The sequence below is a fragment of the Antechinus flavipes genome, chromosome 2 (genome assembly GCF_016432865.1).
Source record: "Antechinus flavipes isolate AdamAnt ecotype Samford, QLD, Australia chromosome 2, AdamAnt_v2, whole genome shotgun sequence".
NCBI lineage: Eukaryota > Metazoa > Chordata > Mammalia > Dasyuromorphia > Dasyuridae > Antechinus > Antechinus flavipes.
The window spans coordinates 532321545-532341963 of record NC_067399.1 but is presented as its reverse complement, the minus strand read 5'-3'; the positions used below and the strand labels follow the sequence as shown (position 1 = coordinate 532341963).

The following is a 20419-nucleotide window of genomic DNA, read 5'->3' as shown; positions in this document are numbered from 1 at the left end:
GTTCTTTTGCTGCTGTTGTTTGTTCATTTTCCAAGCCTATTTCTTGGATTTTTGTGTTAAAATTGGGCTCTGCTCCTGGGAAGGAGCTTTAGGAAAAATAGCCATTTTCAGAGCTAGTTCTAGGGGTCTGTAAGATTTCAATTTTTCTAAAGATTTCAATTTTCTAAAAATTTTCTAAATTTTTCAATATTTTCTAAGGAGAGGTGTGTTTACTACTTTATTAGCCTATGCTCTGCTTGGTGAGTAACCACAAGCATTTTTTTCGACCCTGGAACTGTAACCAAGGTCCAGGTTCTGAGTGTGTAATGCAGGACTGAGACCAAGATCTGAATATGAGCAATACAATAGAGTCCTGCTCCCTGTGTCAACAAAGGGACCCCAGTACTCTACATCTGACCAACATCAGACTACATCTGATACTCTTGCCATCTGAGGCCTGAGAACTCCAGACGCTACTACTGCAGCCCCAATCATCCCCAAGACCTGGTGCTGATTTGCTAGGGTATGGCCTGTGCTTGTGCAAGCTATATTGGACTGCACTCCACTCTTGACCCAGGGTCTTTCCTGCCCACTTCTAAGTTGTCTTAGAATGGAAAATTATTTTGCCCCCTTTTTTGTGGTTCTGTTGCTGAAAAATTCATTTGATGCATTATTTGAAGTTATTTTTTTTAAGAAAAAATTGGGAGAACTCAAGCAAGCCCCTCTTCTTTTCCCACCATTTTGGCTCCATCCCACCTCCTACTTCACACTTAAAAGAAAGCAATAAAGAATAGTGGAAATAATAGTGATTTTATAGGAAAAGAGTAAGACTGGGGTCCCATATGTGGACATAAGCAATAATCTTCCTGGATTTTAGTTTCTTCTTTTAGAAAGTGAAGGAGATCAAAAAATGACTTCTATTTTCACTTCCAGCTCCAGTTCTATAAGCATTAAACAGCCTTTCCAGGTGCTCTCACCTTGGAATCTATAGGACCTTCAGGTCCTAACCTCTGGAGCTGCCATTCTTCATGTTAATCTGATCCTGTTTTCTACGCTGTCTAGTCCATGGAAGAACGTATGCTGCTATGGTAAAGTATAGGTCAGTTAAGTGATTAATCAATAATGATGACTGTAGGCTGACAATAATTATAATGGCAAACTATAATTGATTCCACGTTAATGAATCAATCAATAATTCCAGTAGCTATTTTATATTAATGAAACAACTAAATAATTGTAATAGCCAGTTAACATGATTTTATATGTTATTGAATCACACAGAAATGCAATTAGACTCTGGAACAGTGGGGGAATGGTCTGTGTAAATGCATGGAAAGCATTTGCTTTATTGTTGGGAGCCTGTGCCAACCGTGTGTTCATGGAAAGTTCCCAAAAACCTGATAAAAGCACCGGAAGACTTAATACAAGACATCAAGGGCAGTTGTCAAGGAAAAGAAGAAACCAGGCATTTGCAGTTGGCCAGTGGGTCGTCACAGAAAGATACAGCGCAGCAAGGTAAGCTTCAAACAGGGGGTTAATTAGCAAGCATAGCAGCTAATCAGTGATAAGTGAAATTCATTAAGATAACAAGAAATGTTTGCCTCCAAGAGGTTTGTATAAATTCTTTTTGAACTATGAAAGGGCTCCCAAAATGAATTGCTTTAAAGACTCTTACTGCAACTAACAGAAGAAGTTGCTAAGTACTCTGCAAAAACCTAGGTTTTCCTGGGATGCTTCCAGGGCTTGGCCAACTTAATGGTAATTATTTCTGAGAACGGATGCACAAATGAATAAATAGGCATATGTGTGTATTGGTTGAGATTGGAGAGAAATAAAGCTTTTCTTGATTAATGAATCTTTTGATATCATCACTTTCATTCTTTGTCAGTTGGCATTTTAGAAAAGCATTGGATCTGGAATTAAAAGACATGGTTCATAATCCAACTCATGCTTATTACTTTTAAGACGATGCAGAAATTACATAATCTCTCTCAAGCTCTGCTTCCTCTTTTCTAAAATGAGAATGACAATACTGGTGTAATGGAAGCATTCTAGTCCTTTCTCAAGAACTGAATGTCCTCACATAGCTTCTTTTGCCTCCTTAGTCTCCCAGGATTCATTACACCTGGGAGGAGAACAGAGGGAAGACCGAAGGTAAAGAACAGAAATGGAGGCCACGCCAACACCGATGTGCCCGTTTCTTTGCCACTGGGCTCTAAAATACACAAGCTCTCGGAGCTTTAAGCTTCAGCTACTCCAAGTATCAGAAGAGGGCAGCTAGGGGGTACAATAGATGGAGCACTGGTCCTGGAGTCAGAACAACTCATCCTCCTGAAGTCTGGCCTCAGACACTCACTAGCTGTGTGACCCCGAGCAAGTCACCCCACCCTGCTTGCCTCAGTTTCCTCATCTGTCAAACGAAGTGGAGAAGGGAATGGCCAACCACTCCAGGATTTCTGCTAAGGAAACTCTAAATGGGTCATGAAGAACCAGACATGACTGAAATGACTGACAACAAGAACCAGGAGGACAGTTAAATCCTCAACAAAGACATGTGGTCCAAAATAACAAAAGTGAGATAAAAGGACAGATAAAGTTACTAGTGTGGAAGGGTACAGCAGATGGACCTCGATCAAAGTGAAATAAATCTTAGATTTACGAGCCATAACAAAATGTCCCCTTTCCTTAAAACATGATCATAAACTGAAGGGTAACCTGATGATATGTACTTGAAAGGTTCTATGCTAGAAGGGAGAGGAAGCAGTACAGTCACATATTTTAAATTTAATCTATGCCTTCCAGAGTCACACTGCAGTTAGGAACTGAAACAGGTATGGCCAGTATTGATTCTTATAGTCCTAAGACACGGACTAGAAGGGAAAATATATAACAACCCTATAAATTGTGTGTTCGCCTCCTGGAAATAATAGGAGGAGTGGAGGAGGGAAGGGAGACACTGGAGAAGGGACTGAGTGGACTGTGAAAGCTCTATTATATCCAATTGATTGCATGCTTTTTATTATTCACTTACTAATCTAATTAAACTATATATTCAAAATTATGACTGAGTTAAGGTGGATAAATGTAACAACAGATGGAAAAGCAAAGAAAAGGAGAATGACAAGTAGGTAAAAGCCAAATTAGAAATTTAATAAATTATGTTTCCAGAAATAAAAGAATCCAGGAATGTAGCAACAACAGGACAGAGTATTTGAGAGACAAACATGTGCCTCAAGGTTCTGATTCCTAACAGTTATGGATCACAATACTTCCCACATTTGTTTCTCTAAGGAAAGCTACCTGATAAATCCTAAAGTCATATATGAAAGTCAGTTATTAATTATTAGTAATTTATCCTACTCTCTCCCTTCCTCAATCTCACATGGTAAATTTGACCATACTGGTAGTCTACTAGCATTCCTATTTTGATACCACCAGCTCCTTTTTGGTTTTTGGAAAAACAAAATCTCATTAGATTTTAGTTAAAAGCTGCCTCCATAGCCACTATCTTTAGTAACTAAGCCATGTCTCTAGTTTCTAAGCTAGATGGCACATTAGACAGAGCACCACGTCTGAATCAGTAAGACCCAAGTTCAAATATTGGTTTACAAGGCTTCAGTCATATGCGATTTCATCAAGTGGTTTTCTCGGGTTTTATATTTTGGTTCCTACTACTTCAAATCATTTGTATCCTGCTAAGACCACAGAACTGCTTTTCCTTCATAAATCTCTTTTCAACATTACCTAACATGGGCTTACCTCTGCCTGCCTAAAATGCCACCAACATTTCATTTATCAAAAAATCACAAAAAATATCATAAATAAGGGATAATTCATTGTCAAAGTGGCAGTGGGACAAAGATCACACCTGTAATGTAGATTGTCCATGTCTAACAGTGAGTGATGAGAAAGATGTGATGTTTCACATAAATATAAATAGAAAATTACCATATAAATTATATAAATTTATATAGAATTAAATATTAATAACATATAAGTCTGAATATGTAATATATAAGTGTATTATTATATTATATAAAATTAAATTCAGTTCAATATATTCCAGATTATGTGATGGCAAGGAAATTTCAAGAGGTTAAGTCTCTTTTGAACCATTATGAAAAGACCCACAAAATGAACTGTTTTGAGAACTCTACTGCAACTAACAGAAGAAATTGCCAAGTACATTATAAAAACCATATGCTTTTTGACTAATATAGAAATATGTTTTGCATGATTTATAAACCATATCAAATCACTTACTGTATCAGAGAGAGGGAGGGCAAAAGGAAGAAAATTTAGAACTCAATTTTCAAAATGAAAGTTAAAAATTGTCTTTACATGTAATTTTTTTAAAAATGTGTTTTTTAAAACTAAGCTTTTCCAAGATGCTTCCCGGGCTTGATCAAGTTAATAATCATTATATTCTTAGAATGGATACACAAACATAAATATGTGTGTGTGTATTGGTTAAGGTTGGAATGGCATAAAGTTTTTCTTTATTAATGAATCTTTGAATATATTCATTTGAATTCTTTGTTGGTTGGTATTTTGGAAAGATTATTGGATTTGGAGTTTGCTGATAAGCTTTGGAGGATATAGAGGCAGTCAGCCAAAGTAGTGAAGGAACCTGAGATTCTCTTGCCAGGGAAAATTGAAGGAAATGGTAAAATTTTAGCCTAGTTGAAGACCAAACTTTTACAGTAAAAAAATAAGTTCCTTTCAGTCAAATATAAGCCCTAGAGCATTTTTTTAATCTCTCAGTCCCTTGTATCCTGCTAAGACCACAGAACTACTTTTCCTTCATAAATCTTCTCTTTTCACCATTACCTAACATGGGCTTACCTCTGCCTGCCTAAAATGCCACCAACATTTCATTTATCAAAAAAACACAAAAAATATCATAAATAAGGGATAATCCATTGTCAAAATGGCTATCTATTCAGAACCCTTTAGAGTCGTCTGAGCTGTCCTGTATAACCATAACCAACTTTATCAATGTGGTAGACTAGCCCATGGAGTAACCTGTGGACACTGGCTGGGAGAAGGACAGAAACAGTTCTTCATGCAGTAGGCCCTGATGGAGTACTTCATCAAATGACATGCTGACCACAGCTGGGATGACAACCAGATGTTACTCACTGGCAGCACCAGCCTTAGTTGCCAACTGAAACACAAGTTGGACAAAGGTATGGGCCTGGAAATGCAAGTACAAAAAAATAATACAACTTACCATGAGCTTATATTCCAATAGAGAAAACAAATATTTAAATAATACAAATGTAAAATTAATTTAAAAAATAAAGTAATTAAATACAAGTTAGTTTGGAAGGGAAAGCACCAGCAAATGGGATTATTAAGAAAGGTTCAATGGAGAAAAATGGAGCTTCATCTTAAAGAAAGAAAGGAACACTTAAGGCTATTAAGACTCAAATAAACTAAATGATCGATCTTGATTGCAGAAGACTCATGATTAAAATACCTTTCTCCTTTTAGTTGTTGTTCAGTGGTGTCTGACTCTCTATGACTCCATTGATGGTTTTCTTGGCAGAGATACTAGAATGCTTTGCCATTTCATTCTCCAGCTCATTTTACAGATGAGGAAATTGAGGTAAACAGAGTCCATGGCCACATAGCTAGTATCTGAGGCTAAATTTGAACTCGGGTTTTCCTGACTCCAGACCTGGTGCTCTCTCTCCTGTACCACCTAGCTGCCCCTTCTTCTTAATAAGGAAGTGCAAGGCTATAAATGCAAAAAGAAGCATATGCTGTCAGACATAGTAAATAGGATCATCTATTTTGCTTAACTCTATTTCTCTGTTACAATAGAGTGATGTTGAAAAATGGCAATATAAAATAAAAGCACCAATAAGAAATTTTTAAGTCACTTGAAAAAATGTTTCCTCTAGGGCTTGTCATTATAAGCTATTGCTGTGCATTTTTCATTAGTCAGTTTCTTGGGTTGAGGGAATAAACAGTCTTAATTTTTGCAGTTAGCCAGAGCTCTAAAACTTTTACAAGTCCTAGTTCAGGACATTACCAGCTGCACACAGGGATGAGTTCTACAGAGGATGCCAGATGGAACTTTTCCTTTTGACATTTCACACTTAAAAATCACTTCACTTCAGACTCACTCATTTAATCCAGGAAGCATCAAAATCTTTGTTTTTCTTTGTATGGGCCAGTTAAAACAATTCTTTATTCTGCTCCATCACATTCCCCTCAACACTACATCTTCCCAAAATTGCCTCATTAAAGAGGTAGAACAGCTGGTGGGAAGCAAGTGGGAGGGAGAAAATAGAAGAATTAGAATCCAAACTAAGCCATAAATTAAGTGTTTTACATTACTGTTTCAATGTGTTTTTGAAGCATGAGAGGATCTCATAGCATTTTAAAAACTAATAATTACTAAATGCATAATTCATTAATAATAAATTACTAATTATTTAACAGAAGCTGAGGCTAGACAGATATCATAATCACTCCTAAAGTAAAATCACTAATTTTTTTTTTTTACCAAAACAGCTACATCATAATACTTGTATTTTAGAGCCAAAAGGCAATCTTGGAGATAATCTCATCCAATCCTTTCATTTTTCAAGTTCGGTTGAATTCAATCAATTCAACAAGCATGGACTAATTGTCTACTATTTGCCAGGCACTGTATTAGGGACTGAGAGGTTTTTTTAAAATGCCCTAGCTTTCAGAGACTGAAAGGAACTTTTTTTTTACTGTAAAAGTTTGGTCTTCAACTAGGCTAAAATTTTACCAGTTCCTTCAATGACTCCCTGGCAAGAGAATCTCAGGTTCCTTCACTACTTTGGCTGACTGCCTCTATATGTTCCAAAGCTTATCAGCAATATTCCTAGAATGTATATTTAATTTCCTAAGTTAATTGACTTTATAAAAAATCACAGAATGTTTTAGTTAGAAGAGATCTCAATAGCATTCTAGTCCTAATCATACTCCCCCAAAACAATCCCGTCAATAACAAACTTGACAAATAGTTATCAAGCTTTGTATTGAAGAGCTTCAGTGGGAGAGAATCCACTAGGGTAGCCAGCTCCACTTTGGGACAATTCTAATCTTCCTGATGTAGACCCTAAATTTGCTTCTTGGTCAACTCCTACCTATTGCTCCTCATTCTTCCATCTAGAGCCACCTTAAGCTGATTAGTAACAGAGCGAGGTTTGAGAGCTTCATATCCAATGCCTTTTCCATTTGTGCCATCAGTCTGTTTAAAATAACAGAGAACTTTAAGAAAAGCAAATTCCTTAATTACCTTCTTTACTGAATAGCTAAACACTACTCACTAAAAAATTTACACAGACCAGTTGCTAAATGTTTAATGTCTAACAGCATGAAGACAGTTAATGGTCTCAATCCTGTTTTTCATAAACAATGCACAGCTAAACCTATTTTTCACAAACACTGATGTTCATTTGTGTTCTCTGAACAGGATCAATAGTAACTCAAGTCTGGAGGATGAAGCCCAGAATTGGTTCCTCTCTCCAAAAGAGCAGTTAGATAATAGGTAGATCATCAACTACTTACTACCTGTGTGACCTTGGTATCGGTCACATAGATTAGAATTGGAATTTCTTTCAGCCCTGTACAAGTACAAGGTTGGATTACATGACCTTTAAGGTTCCTAGCAACTTTAAATCTATGGGTCAGAAGTTAACTTGTTGTGCCACAGTTCCTTTCTAATTGTCCTGCCTCAGTTTCCCTTAATTGTTCTGCCTCAATCCCCCTGGTTGCAACACCACCTTCCCTCCTAATCATTAGAACTGATATAATTTAGGGCTGGCTATGCTAAGATTAAAAATTGTAAATGTTCAATCCAGATAAGGAAAAAGATTTTCTATCTTAGACATTGTGACCCCAGACCTTCCCTACTTATCAGAATGCCCGGTGCCTCCCTCCATCCTGTCAAAAAAGGATTGATAGCCCGTTCCTGCCCTCAGTGCTCTGACTCTGCCCCTGCCTCTGTCTGCCCAGATAGCTTGGAGCCCCGTGTATATGTATTTCAAAGGAACCTCACATTCCCAGTGAGATGCTTTTGAGATATCAGCCCTGAGGGCAACCTTCCCCCAGCACAATCTCTCCTTCTCAAATAAAATATTAAAAACTCTCTAATTTCTATCTTTCTCAATTTCTCAGGCATTACAAGCTGACCCTGTTTTCCCCATTCTAGACCTAGATCTTGATACTTTCTAAGCCATAATTTTCCCTCAGCTCTAGATTGAGGTTAACCCTATATATCCATAGAGTACTACTATATTATTTTTAATACTCACTACATCATGAGATTGGACCTGCCATTATTGTTGGGATTTTTTGGTAATAAAATTTTATTAAGTATCTCTTTTTTTTTGCTATATTACCTAAATTTCCTAATTCTTCCTAATATATCCATGGTTAACAAATGGTATACTATATCCAGGACATATGACATTTTATTTTACATATTTTAAATTTTCCAGGGAAACAATATCTATCCTGTGTGAACTTACTAGCTCAAGGTAGTTCAGTTTCAACTTTAGATCATGCTATACTCCTTTCAGTAACAGTCTTCCAACATTTGAGATATGTTTTTATTTGTCCTTTAGGTTATAACAATAACTTTTTGAACTTTCTCAGAAAAAATTGAGTTTTCCACAGTTGCTGTAATAAAAAGCAAGAAAGATGGGAAAATCAACATAGGATAGAAAATGAGGATGGGTGCTGTCCAATTTGATTCTGAGGTTTGGAAGTTATGCAATATCCAAGAGACATACACATTTTATTAGTAGTTTTTAAAGTTTTTTTTATGTTTTGTAAGTATTTTTTCTTTCAATTTATGCATGTTAATTTTAATGACTACTAAAGTTTTAATAAATACTTAATAAACTGTTTGGAACTCACTACTTTAAAATGGAACCATTAAATATTTCTTTTGTCCTAGGAGTATCATAAAAAAATAACAAAGGTACTAAGGGCACTGTGAACTGAGAAAGTTCAGGAACCTCTGCTTTATAGCAAAAGATATTGGGGAGGGGAAAGTTAGAGGAAGAATATAAAAATTTATTGCTGATTTTTAAAATGCAATTGTATAAGAACAAAGTAAAGAATATAGTAGAGAGGATTATCTGGAATAAATCAAATTTTTAAAAGAAATGTAGACTATTTCATGATCATTTTCCAAAAATTTATCTTTTCATTTGATTTAACATTAATAGACATTCTTTATATCTCAAGGATGGGTGTAGGTTTTATTTTGGCAGGTATACATGATATTTTTAAGTGTCTTAGTATCTTTTCAGATTAATCTTGCATTTGTTGTTATTTATTCTTCACTTTCAAAACAAACCAATAACACCATGTTATGTGAATTGGTTTTAAGTGAGGCAAAGATGCACAAAGTCTTTAGACTCATTCTCTCAGTCATCAAAATCCAACGGAAAGACAAAAGTCAAGATGACTAGTGATAGATCAGGATACAGTGGGTGACTTTTGCATCTTTGATGTATGACCAAGCCCTAAGTGTTCCTCAATACTTGCTTTATCTGTCTTCATGGCTATTGGAAAAAACCATTCTCAACAATGCATTCTACTAGGTAAATGTCAATAAATATAACCCCCAAACTAAAATGGGAGAATCCTAAATAATTTTAAAAGTGTAAATGGTCTTGAGACAAAAATAGTTCTCAAACTGTTGCTCTAACATTATAATTATGAAGATGGTATCATCCACATTGGTATAGGAAGTTTCCTCACTTAGAAATTCTCTAAACAAATAAAACCAAGGATTTAGTCCCTATCCCAATAAGCTAAATATGAGGCTTTATAAATGATCTTTCTCAGTGTTTATGAGCCAAATTCAGGATTTATCTGCCTATATAGGTTCCGTATAGATGATAAGGGTCCCAATCTGGCCTGGCCTAAAAAATAAAAGAATGTACATTTAGACAAGGATTAAGCAGTCAGTAAAGAGAAAATAACTAAACATATCTGATGCTTATTATTGCTAATAGGTTTAAGTCACATCAAAAACATTGTACCCCCTTATTTCACTATTCTCCATACTAAGCAATAAATGAGAACTACAAGGTACTGTACTAGGCATTAGGGATACAAAAATAAATTTGAAATAATCCCTTTCATGATTGAAACTTTCACCCTGTTGGGAGAAGGGAGGAATGGAACATGCAAGTGAGTAAGTGATAATTTCAGAAAGGAAAAAATTAACAATTAGGGGTTTTAGGAAAGACACCCTACAGAAGCTGGCACATGAGGTAAGCCTAGAGGTGAGGACAGAGCATATTTCAGGCATGGCAGAGAATTTATCTAAAGGCCCCAAGGTAAAAGATAGGATGTCAAGTTCATAGAACAACAAGAATACTCTAAATGCTATCCCATGAAGTTTGTACTTGATCCCAGAGGCTGGGAATTCTTGATCAAGGGAGTGATTTTGGCAAAACTATACTCCAGGATGTTGGTTTTGGTAGCTATGTGGAAGTTTAATCAGAAAGAAGGGAGATAAAAGCTGAGAATACAATTAAAGTCCCAATAAAAGGTGATGAAGTAATAACCTCTGGGAGGAAGGAAGGAAAGAAAGAAAGAAGGAAGGGAGAGAGGGAAAGAGGAATGAGAAAAAGGAAAATGGAGAGAGAGAAGGGAAGAAAAGAAGAAGAGAGAAGAAGAAGGAAGGAAGGAAGGAAGACAGTATGGAGAAAAAGTCATATCAATTACTTCTTTGATGAATGTCATTTATTTACATTTACTATAAAAATGATTTTTTTTACATTTAGCCATTCAAAACAATGAAGGAAAAAAAATAACAGAAAACAGAGAAACTGATATAAACTTTCTACTGAGAAAACTCACCTTAAACTTAGATATTCCCAAAGTATCAAAAACTATTCTGAAGTCTAAGGAAATGTCTCTGAGCAATAGTAAGTCAACAAAACATAAAATAGACTGGAGTTTTATGATAGGAAAAATTCATTCAGGTTGCTACCATTGACTATTAACCAGTTTCTATAATTCCTTTTTGAATATCATTTTTCTGAGGTTATGCTTGCTTACTCCATTCATCAATGGCGATAGTTAAGTCTAGAAAGGTAACTATTAGACACACTACCAGTACAAATATTTATCTGAACAAATGACACTTAAGGTTCATGCGTCTCTCTTATGAAGAGGAACAAATGTGTAAAGTTGGCAATTATCCAATTTACTAAGGGACTACAGAAAATCTATCTGAGTAATTCAGGTAAAAATAGCCCAGCTTCTTCTGAATTCCTTAAAACATCTCTGTATACTTAGTTCTCTAATTTACCAACTTTCCATTATACTTTTACCATCAGCAAAGACATCAGTTCCTAGGATATGAACTCTGTGTTCCACAAAACTTCTGGGAAATTAAAAAAACAATTTTTCAAGGATTTGGTTTAAACAATATCTTATAATCCCATCTCATTTGTCAGCATGTTTCTGGATTTTTATACATGGATACTGTGCATTATCAAATATATTTCAGAGTCATTAAGTGACTTGCACTTTCCTGGGTATGACAGACTGAGCATAAATCAGCTACATTTATACCTTCCATGAATAAATATTAACCTAAATGTACAAGGTCTTGGTTTTCTTTTTTAAACAGGCTGATAACATGCAGAGAACATCCGTGGTCTAGCTGAGATTACGATTTATGTGTCTGTATAAATAATAGAGTTTAAATTCTAGGTTTTAAGCAAAATTTTAAGAGTTTGTCCCTTTTTGTGATTTTCCTAAATGCAAAATATATGGACCTCCAACAGAAACAGACTTGTTCCTTTCCTAATCTTTCCTCCAATGAATAAGCTATTTGCGCCCTATTTATACTAATAACTAAAGCCTACTGTTGCCTTCAAGTGACTAAGTGAGAAAGATGTTCCTACATTTTAAGCAAAGATGGAAAATTTTATTCCCTTACATTTGAAGATGGCATTTCTTGTTTGCAAGTGCCCTTCAGAGACTCTGAGCTTTCACTCTAACACCCACAATTTCACTTGACTACAAAATAATTGTAAGTTAAGGAAAGAATTTCAAGGAATTTTAAAACGTACATATTCCTCATGCCTAGCAAATTGGCAGAGATAACAAAAGATGTGAAAGGGTCAGTGTTGAAGGGATAGTAGAAAAAGAAACAATATTAAAGCAGTGTTGGTAGAACTATGAACTAATCCAACCATTCTGGACAGCAATCTGGAATTATGGAATTAAGTAGATAACAAGCCCAAATCCTTTGACTTACAGATTCTACTACTGGGCACATAATAATAACTAGCATTTAAATAGTTTTTTTAAGAATTGCCAAATTCTTTAAGCATCTCACTATATTTAGGTCTTGCAACAACTCTATGAATAAGGAAATTGTTGCTTGCAAAGTATGTTTCTTACTCACAGTCATACAACTACTTGATAGAATCTGAACCCAAGTAATCCTAATTTCATGTACAACACTCATGGTCTAACTGAGATCCAACACATTTATGATACTAGTTGGTTTGAATTTCAAATTTTGAGGAAAACATTTAGTTAAGAAAAAGGTTCTTATACACCAAAAACATTTATAGTAGTGCTTTTTGTGGCTGCAAAGAACTAGAAGGAAATTTGAAGTCTGTTGACTAAGGAAAAACTAAATACATTAATTGGAATGCTGAAGTACACAAGTAAAATAGAACTGTAAAAAATGACAAATATTCTGAACACGAAGAAGCATGGAAGGATTTACATGAACTGAAATGAAATTTAAAAAGCCAAAAAAACAATAGATACCGTGGCAAAGGCTATGGAAAGGAAGAAAAACAACCACCACAAAACAATTTTAAAAAATGTAAGAGTATGGAGTATAGGCATGGCTCCAAATAAGACATTTAAGAAGATAATTCCTTTCATCCCTTTGTAAAACTAGTGGCCTCACGGGCATAGAACATTGCATATATCATTCTTTCAATATATTCATTCATTTTACTAAATATTTTTTCCTTCTTTTTCTTTAAAAAACGTATTAGAGGCAGGAGGAGGGATACATGGGACTATGTTTAAATAAATAAGTAGATAAATGATGTTAATAAACATTTTAAATGTATTTTATATAAAAATATTTCAAATATTTCCCATTGTATGTTCTCTCCATCCTAAGAGTTGTGCATCTTCAGAGACTGTCCACCTAACCCTTATCCAAATTTTGTATTTAGAGCAAAAGATCAGGCAAATTCTCTTTCCTCTTTCTTATATATGCATATTTAATATAAATGTGAAGGTTTATTCTACTAGCTTGGACATTTCAAAGACTGACAAAAAGAAAATATGGATGCACTGGAATAGAAAGGTGGTTATTTGCTGCCTCATAAATGATACAGAATGATACTATGACAAGCACTGAGATCGCCAATTTTGCTGACACTGGATACAGAGGGGGATATATACCACACTTCCTCTTGAAGAAAAATTAGTAGAATAAAAACAGTCTCTGGACTCTCAGATGGCTAAATCTGTACTAATAATCAGGTCTTGATGAATGTTATAATATTAAATATAATATTAAAGGATTTTTCTGACCTTATCAATGAACCATATTATAATTTTGAAAATTCACAGTATATGGGTAAGCTTGGAGAGGGGGAAAAAAAAGCAATATTTTTTCAAAGGGAAAAAAAGTGACTGGAAATAATTATCCAATCATCTTTACTCCAAAATTTGAAATTCAAAAAATATTTCTTAAGTGTTTACTATTAGTGCCTATACTAGGGATACAAAAAAATAAAACAGTTCTGGTCCTCAAAGAGCTCACATTCTACTAGAGAAGAAAAAGTTATAAGATGAATACAGATGTATTTATACAAAATAATTTCAAGAACAGATCAATAGCAACTCCTATAAGATTATGAAATAAATTACCAACAAGTAGAAGTCAATGCATGGATAATTATCACTCTGATACTGTGGAAAAGTGTCCTTCATTTTCCCTTCATGCCAGACTCTTTCCATATATAAAATTTCCCTTTCAAGGTCCTTTCTCACCTGAATTTTTTTCCACACAAAATAGATACAAAATTTAATACACCCCAATGAGTCCAGTCATTCTCTAGCACTGTCCTGAGAAGATAAAACAAGGAAATATTTGTTCTAAGTTCACCATTCCTCTAAGTTGTCTGTATGCTGATCTTACAATTCCTGGTTGGTTTTACAATCCCTGTATTTCTTTCTGACTCCAGCTTTTGTATTTTGGTGCTTGAATCTTTTATCTCAAAAACTTCTGGTTCATACTCATTAGTGTGGAATACAACTCTGGTCCCTTCCCTGTGCTACACTGTGGCCCTAAAGATGACTCACAAGTCTGACAGAAGAAAGAAAAATATATTCCGCTTGGATCAATAAAATTTTTAATTCTGCCCAGATGGAATTTGAGAACTCTTGCTATAAATCCGTTTCAGAAATCCACATAGACTTTCAAATTCCCCCAGCTCATCTATGCCTGTTTTCTCACTAAGTAGTTAATCTCCTTTTCTGCCTTTTCCCTCCCATTCTCAGTTAAGTGATTAATGGGGAGAGAGGCAGAGGTCAGAATGGAAAGTAGATTAAGAGTCTAAAAACATGCAATGGGCTGTGCCAGAGATTCAAAGGAAAGAATGAAATAGTCCCTTCCCTCAAGAAGTTTTCATTCTACTACAGGATATAATCAGGAACAGATGAGGAAACACAAAAATATGAAGTGGTAAAAGCTTGAACATTTAGAGAGATCAGGGAAGTCTTCTGTAGAGGTGACCACTTAAGTCACCTTCCTTAAAGGAAAATCAGAACAGCAAAAAATAAGGGCCTAGACAAAGAAAGACCTGAAAGGTGGAGATGAGCAAGAAATGCATTAGAGGCACAGGAGAGTCAAAGCAATGTCAGGAGAGATAGAAATTTGAATTTCAAGTGTAAGAAACAGCTGGCAGTCCAGCTTGGCTTGAAGTAGTGTTTAAAGGAGAGTTATAAGAAAAGAGCTTGGAAAAATAAGCTGGCACTAAATTGTGGAGGGGGCTTAAAAGCCAGACTCAGAATTTTGTATTTTATCCTCAAAAAGCACTAGAAAATGAGGTCATGATGAACTTTTAATTGCTTAGAGTACCTTCCTTTGCCAATTTTGAAGTACTGAATCCTTTTTTTGTGTTATTTTGTTTTTGCTCCTCAGAGATAAGAGGTCCTAAACAACTTCTTTGTGGCTTTGAAAATTTTCAGCATATGGCTGTCCAACCAAAGACTTTCAAAGCCATTCAAGTTATTCTCTAAACATTAATACAAACATTAAGGCCCTCATTCTTCCTTTTTGCTCTTGCTGTGCATCTCCCTGAAAACCTCAATATATTAGGCAAAATTTCCACAATTAAAATTTACTTGTCTTTAGGCAGAGCACCCTCAGGTAAGGATAGAATGCCCTATATGGACAAAGGGAAGGGGAGGGAAATAAGAAAGAAAAGAAAAGGTGCTGTGTTGTTGAACTGGCCAGTTCCAGTTAGGTCCCCAGTTGGGTAACTCCTACTTACAGAGATTATTCTTTGTCCTTCGTTCTCAAAAAAGACCTTAACATCAAGGAGGTGATACCACAATATGAAATGAATAGGTCCCAAGCCAAGTCCCACTTGGTCATTGTTTGGGCTCTCATTGGCTGGCCCAGACTGAATTTAAATAGTTATTTCTGCTTTGGCCAGAAACCCTGAGGGTCTTCCCCTTTCTAACTGATTTTTTTCTGAAGTAAAAGAGGCCATTCTCTGCCTCATTTCTTACCCAGCTTTAATCACTGTTTGGCCATTGCCTCTGAGACCTATTAAAGACCTTGGCTTATCTATATCTTGACACTGGAACCAGATGGCTCTGGAAAAAAAAGTGAGGTTGGTGATTTTGTACAATTCTCCCTCACTTAAATCCAATTCAATTCACTTGCATGTCATGGAATCACCTCCCTGGTGACAGTCTTCTATGAAAAGGAAGGACAGACAACATCTCCCTAGGGGTTACTTCCCCCACTCTTTTCTCCTGAAGAGCACATGTCTAACATCTTTCATGAAATGATTCCCACCTCCTCCCTCCATATTGATCTCTTCAGCCCTGGAAGAAATGATTAATAACCAATTACAGAAGGGTGGGGTCCTCCAATAGGTATTTACTGAGAAATTTCTGTATGTCCCAGAACTGTAGAGAATAAAAGAAAAATATGGTGTCTGTCTTGAAGGACAATCTAGGTGGGAAGTCCAGACAAGTACACATAAAATAGAATTGTAGAAATATGTGAGGCAAATAAGAAATATCTTAAATGGTAAAGAAGGTGAGACTTCTTCTCCTATACCATTTTAAATTTTCAGTTACCTTCATCCCTGGTCCATGTCAAAAAAAAAAAAAAAATTCAAACCTTACACATGCTTCCTCCTAAGGATTATGAAGACAGAAGAGTTTGTGCTCAAAAAACCAGGTGCCTGACCTGCTGTCCTCTCCACACTGAGCACACATGACCTGATCTTTCACTAGCAATTGTGATGGCTTCTGGGAGGGTTGGGGTCAATCCAGCTTTGTCTTTCAGTCCCATGAGCTTTGCTCAGAATAACCCATTTCTGCTTGTCAAATGCCAGAGATGACTCATGATGTAGTAGAAAGAACATTGGATTTAAAGCTGGGATGGAGGGTATTGATCTCTATTAGGGCTCAGCTACTTCCTATTTTGTGACATTGATCAAGTCACTTTATCTATGTGGCTCTCAGTTTCCACACCTGAAAAATGAGAGGGTGGGCTAAATGATCTATACAGCCTCTTCTAGCTCTAAACCTTTTAGTCTGTAATTCTCTATTTTTCTCTCTCTTTGATTCCTTATCTTTAAAAAAGGTGGGAGAGCCCCCTGTTGTCCCCTGCAATCATTCTCTTGTTGCTTCCCTTCTATTCTGACCAATTTGCCACTTCTATATATGTGTTGTTTCCCCCATTAAAATGTGAACTCCTTGAGGGCGAACCTATCCTGTTTTTTCTATTTGTATTCCCCATGTTTATCACATTGCCTGTCACATAGTAATGGTTTATTAAATGGTTTTTCATTCATATGAGTAGTTGACACTGACTGTCTCCATTTCTTCAACTTCCAGCCCCTTCTTAACCCCCTGCAATTTGTCTTTTATTTTACCATCATTCAACTGAGATTTGAAGGTCTCTGATTATCTCCTAACCTCCCATATAAAAAAATAACCTTTGGTCAATAATCCTTTTTCTTGACCTCTGCATCATCCAGTATTGCTGACTTCCTTCTTGAAGCTTGTTTCTCAAATTCTGAACTAAGATCCTAATTCTCTTCATATCTCTTGTATTATTCCTTCTCAGGCATGACTATGAATATTCCCAAATGCTTAGTTTGGATCTCCCTGTATCTTTCTTCGTATTTTCTTGGAGAGAATTTACTTACTCCCATGGCTTTAACTATCATTTCTATGCAAATGACTCTTAAATATCACTATCATGTCTTGACTTGGATATTCTGCCAATACTTCAAATTCAGTGTGTCCTAAATTGAACTTGTTCTCTTCCTTCTCAATTTTTCTAGTGCCTTTTTGAGAGCATATTCCAACTCTTTACCCTCTTCCCAACCCAACTTCTCTTTCTTCCAGTAGAACTGCATTCTCCTTATCATTCAGATTTTCCTTCAGAGATACCATTAAATTACCCTATATGCTCAATCATCTTAATTCAATCAGCCACCAAATTCTGGCATTTCTTCCTCCAAAATGTCTCCCATCTCTGTCCCTTGCTTTCTATTCCCACCATTACCACTTTATCTGTAATACTGCACTAACTCCCTAACTTGTCTTCCTAATTACGGTCTCCTCTCCCATCCATTCTGCACACTACCAACTGATTAATCTCCCTAAAATGCCATTTTCATTGGTTCGTATCAAAACTTCTAAAGTCCTTCCAATGCTTCAAAGATAAAGTACAAAGTCTACATTGTGACATTCAACGTCCTCCACAGCATAGTCCTTTAATCTAACTTTAACTACCACTCATTTTGTCCATCAATTATGTACTGCCTTATGCTATAGCATGGTGTGGTAAAAAGAATACTGAACTAAGAATAACTATGTACCAAGAATTCAAAGAAACTTGAGATAAATGGAAAAGAGAGATGTTTGATAAATTTGAAGAGGGAAAAACTGAAGGGAAAGGAGAAGATTCAGATATAGTCTCATAAAAGCAAAAACATCCAGATGAGACCTTGAAGGAAGGGAAAAACTCTTAAAAATTGGAGAAGTGGGGAAAAGGAGGTCCATTACTATTAATAGCTAACATATGTATCATATTCTAATGTTTTCAATGTACTTTACATACATTATACCCCTATTTGATATTCATAGTAACTGTATGAGATAGGTGCTATAGTACCATTTTATAACTGAGGCAACTAAAGCTCAATAACATTAAATAATTTGTTCATAGTAGTAATAATAATTCTCAGAGCTAGAATTTGAACTCAGGTTAGATTTCCCAATTCCAAGTTCAGAAGTTTTTCTAATTAAATAAAATAAAATTCTTTCTAATAAATGTTCCCATATTTCCCTTCACCTAGTCCAATATGCTTTTCAGTGTCCTAAGAATATGGTAATCTAATGAATAAAGACTCTTTCCTGCTATAAATAAGTAGGAGTTTCCAAATGGCAAATCAACAATGACCCTCTTGGAACTAAAGCCCTAACAGGACCTTTTCATTCTTAGTTATGAAAGAAGTATTTATTTTAACAATACTTCAGTGTAGATTTATTTAACTATGTACAGAAAAGTATGATAGGTGCTGAGGGAGATAGAAAGTTCTTATATGAAATGATCTCTGCCCTCATGGAACTTGCATTTTAATAGCTCGATAGAATACCCATGCAAACAATTATAATGTATATACCTATATACACATATGTGCACACAAAAACAACCTAGTCTTTATATTTAATAACATTCAGTTTAACTCCTTTAGTTTTTCATGGCCTGAGGACATCAGCAATGACCCAGGTGCTACCAAAATAATAAAATTTATTTCAGAAAAAGAAACAAGTTTCCTGTCATTAATATTTCTTTTCCTTTTTTTCACTATATTCCATGGCTCATAATTTTTCTTTCCTAGAAACAATAAAGGTGCCATCAATACAATGTTTTTTTAATGTATGCTAGGCAGTTATTGTAAAAGGATTGCCCATTTATCATGGCAGTTGTGGTAACGATCCCATGCAGGGAAAATAAATATGGAAGTAACATCTACATTGTTAAAGGGGGTAGAGGAGGAATACATTTCTATGACCATATTAACCATATACATTCTTCTAGCTGTGTAGAAACCACAATGACTTTATAGGGTTCTGAGTCACATTCTCTGTTTGGGCTTTCTTTGCTTATGACTCACAGAAATTTTGCAGCAGATTCTGCTCCCTAATCAAATTGCTTTGGACTGAAAAGAAAATCTGCAACATCATATTTTTCTGTTCTCTATACTAGTCATAGACTTAGACTCGTTAGTGTCTAGATTAAAATCAGCCTTGGCAAACAAAATTCTGGTCCACAAAGTCAATACAAATAAAGATGTGACAAAAGGATCTATGATTTCAAAAGATCTTTACTTTAGAGATTAGAATAAGTGTATAGGCACAAATGTTCTAGAGATTCTGGGCAAATTCAAGATATCTCAAATACAATAAAAACTTGACTTATGACCATACCAATACAACAAATCATACACATGTACATACTCAGAGAAAGAGAAAAAAATTGAAAAACAATTCAGAAAAAATTTTTTTAGATATCCATACATGTCAAAGAGGATTATTTGTAATGGTCTAGATTACTTGGTCAATTAGCATTTATTAAGCACCCACTGTATATTAAGTGATAAATATACCCAAAAAAAGGCAAATAATAGTTCCTGCTCTCAAAAAAACTCAGTCTAATGGAGGAGACAACAAACAAATAAGATGTGCAGGGAAAATAGAAAATTATTTCATGAATTCTTTAGTGTTTATCTAGATGTCTGACTTAGTGTGCATGAATCTAAATCTTATTAATACACACACACACACACACACACACACACTCCAGAAAACATGGGTCTGATTGGAATATTGTCCTAAACCAGCCAGTACCAAATTTACTGAATATGTAATCCTTGGGGTATCTAAAATTCAATGTTCTTTTAAAAGAAAATCTTTAATCTTGTATATTAGATTTTTCATATTTTAAATAGACCTACACCACAAATAGTATTACTTCAATGTGAGTTATGGCTATAAAGTAATGAGAGAGATTTTATTACTTTTCTTTTTTTATACAAACTTGCCAGGATTTATAGTTCCAAGTCACAGTTTTTCTTTAGAGCAGTCACCCATTGATCTTGCCATTGATCAACTATCTTTT

General features: G+C 35.3%; 1 protein-coding gene across 1 annotated transcript in view; it reads right to left on the bottom strand.

Annotated features, from left to right (window-relative positions):
- CHRNA7 (cholinergic receptor nicotinic alpha 7 subunit) overlaps positions 1-20419 on the bottom strand; it is a 193977-nt gene that overhangs the window by 158883 nt on the left and 14675 nt on the right. The window lies entirely within an intron of this gene.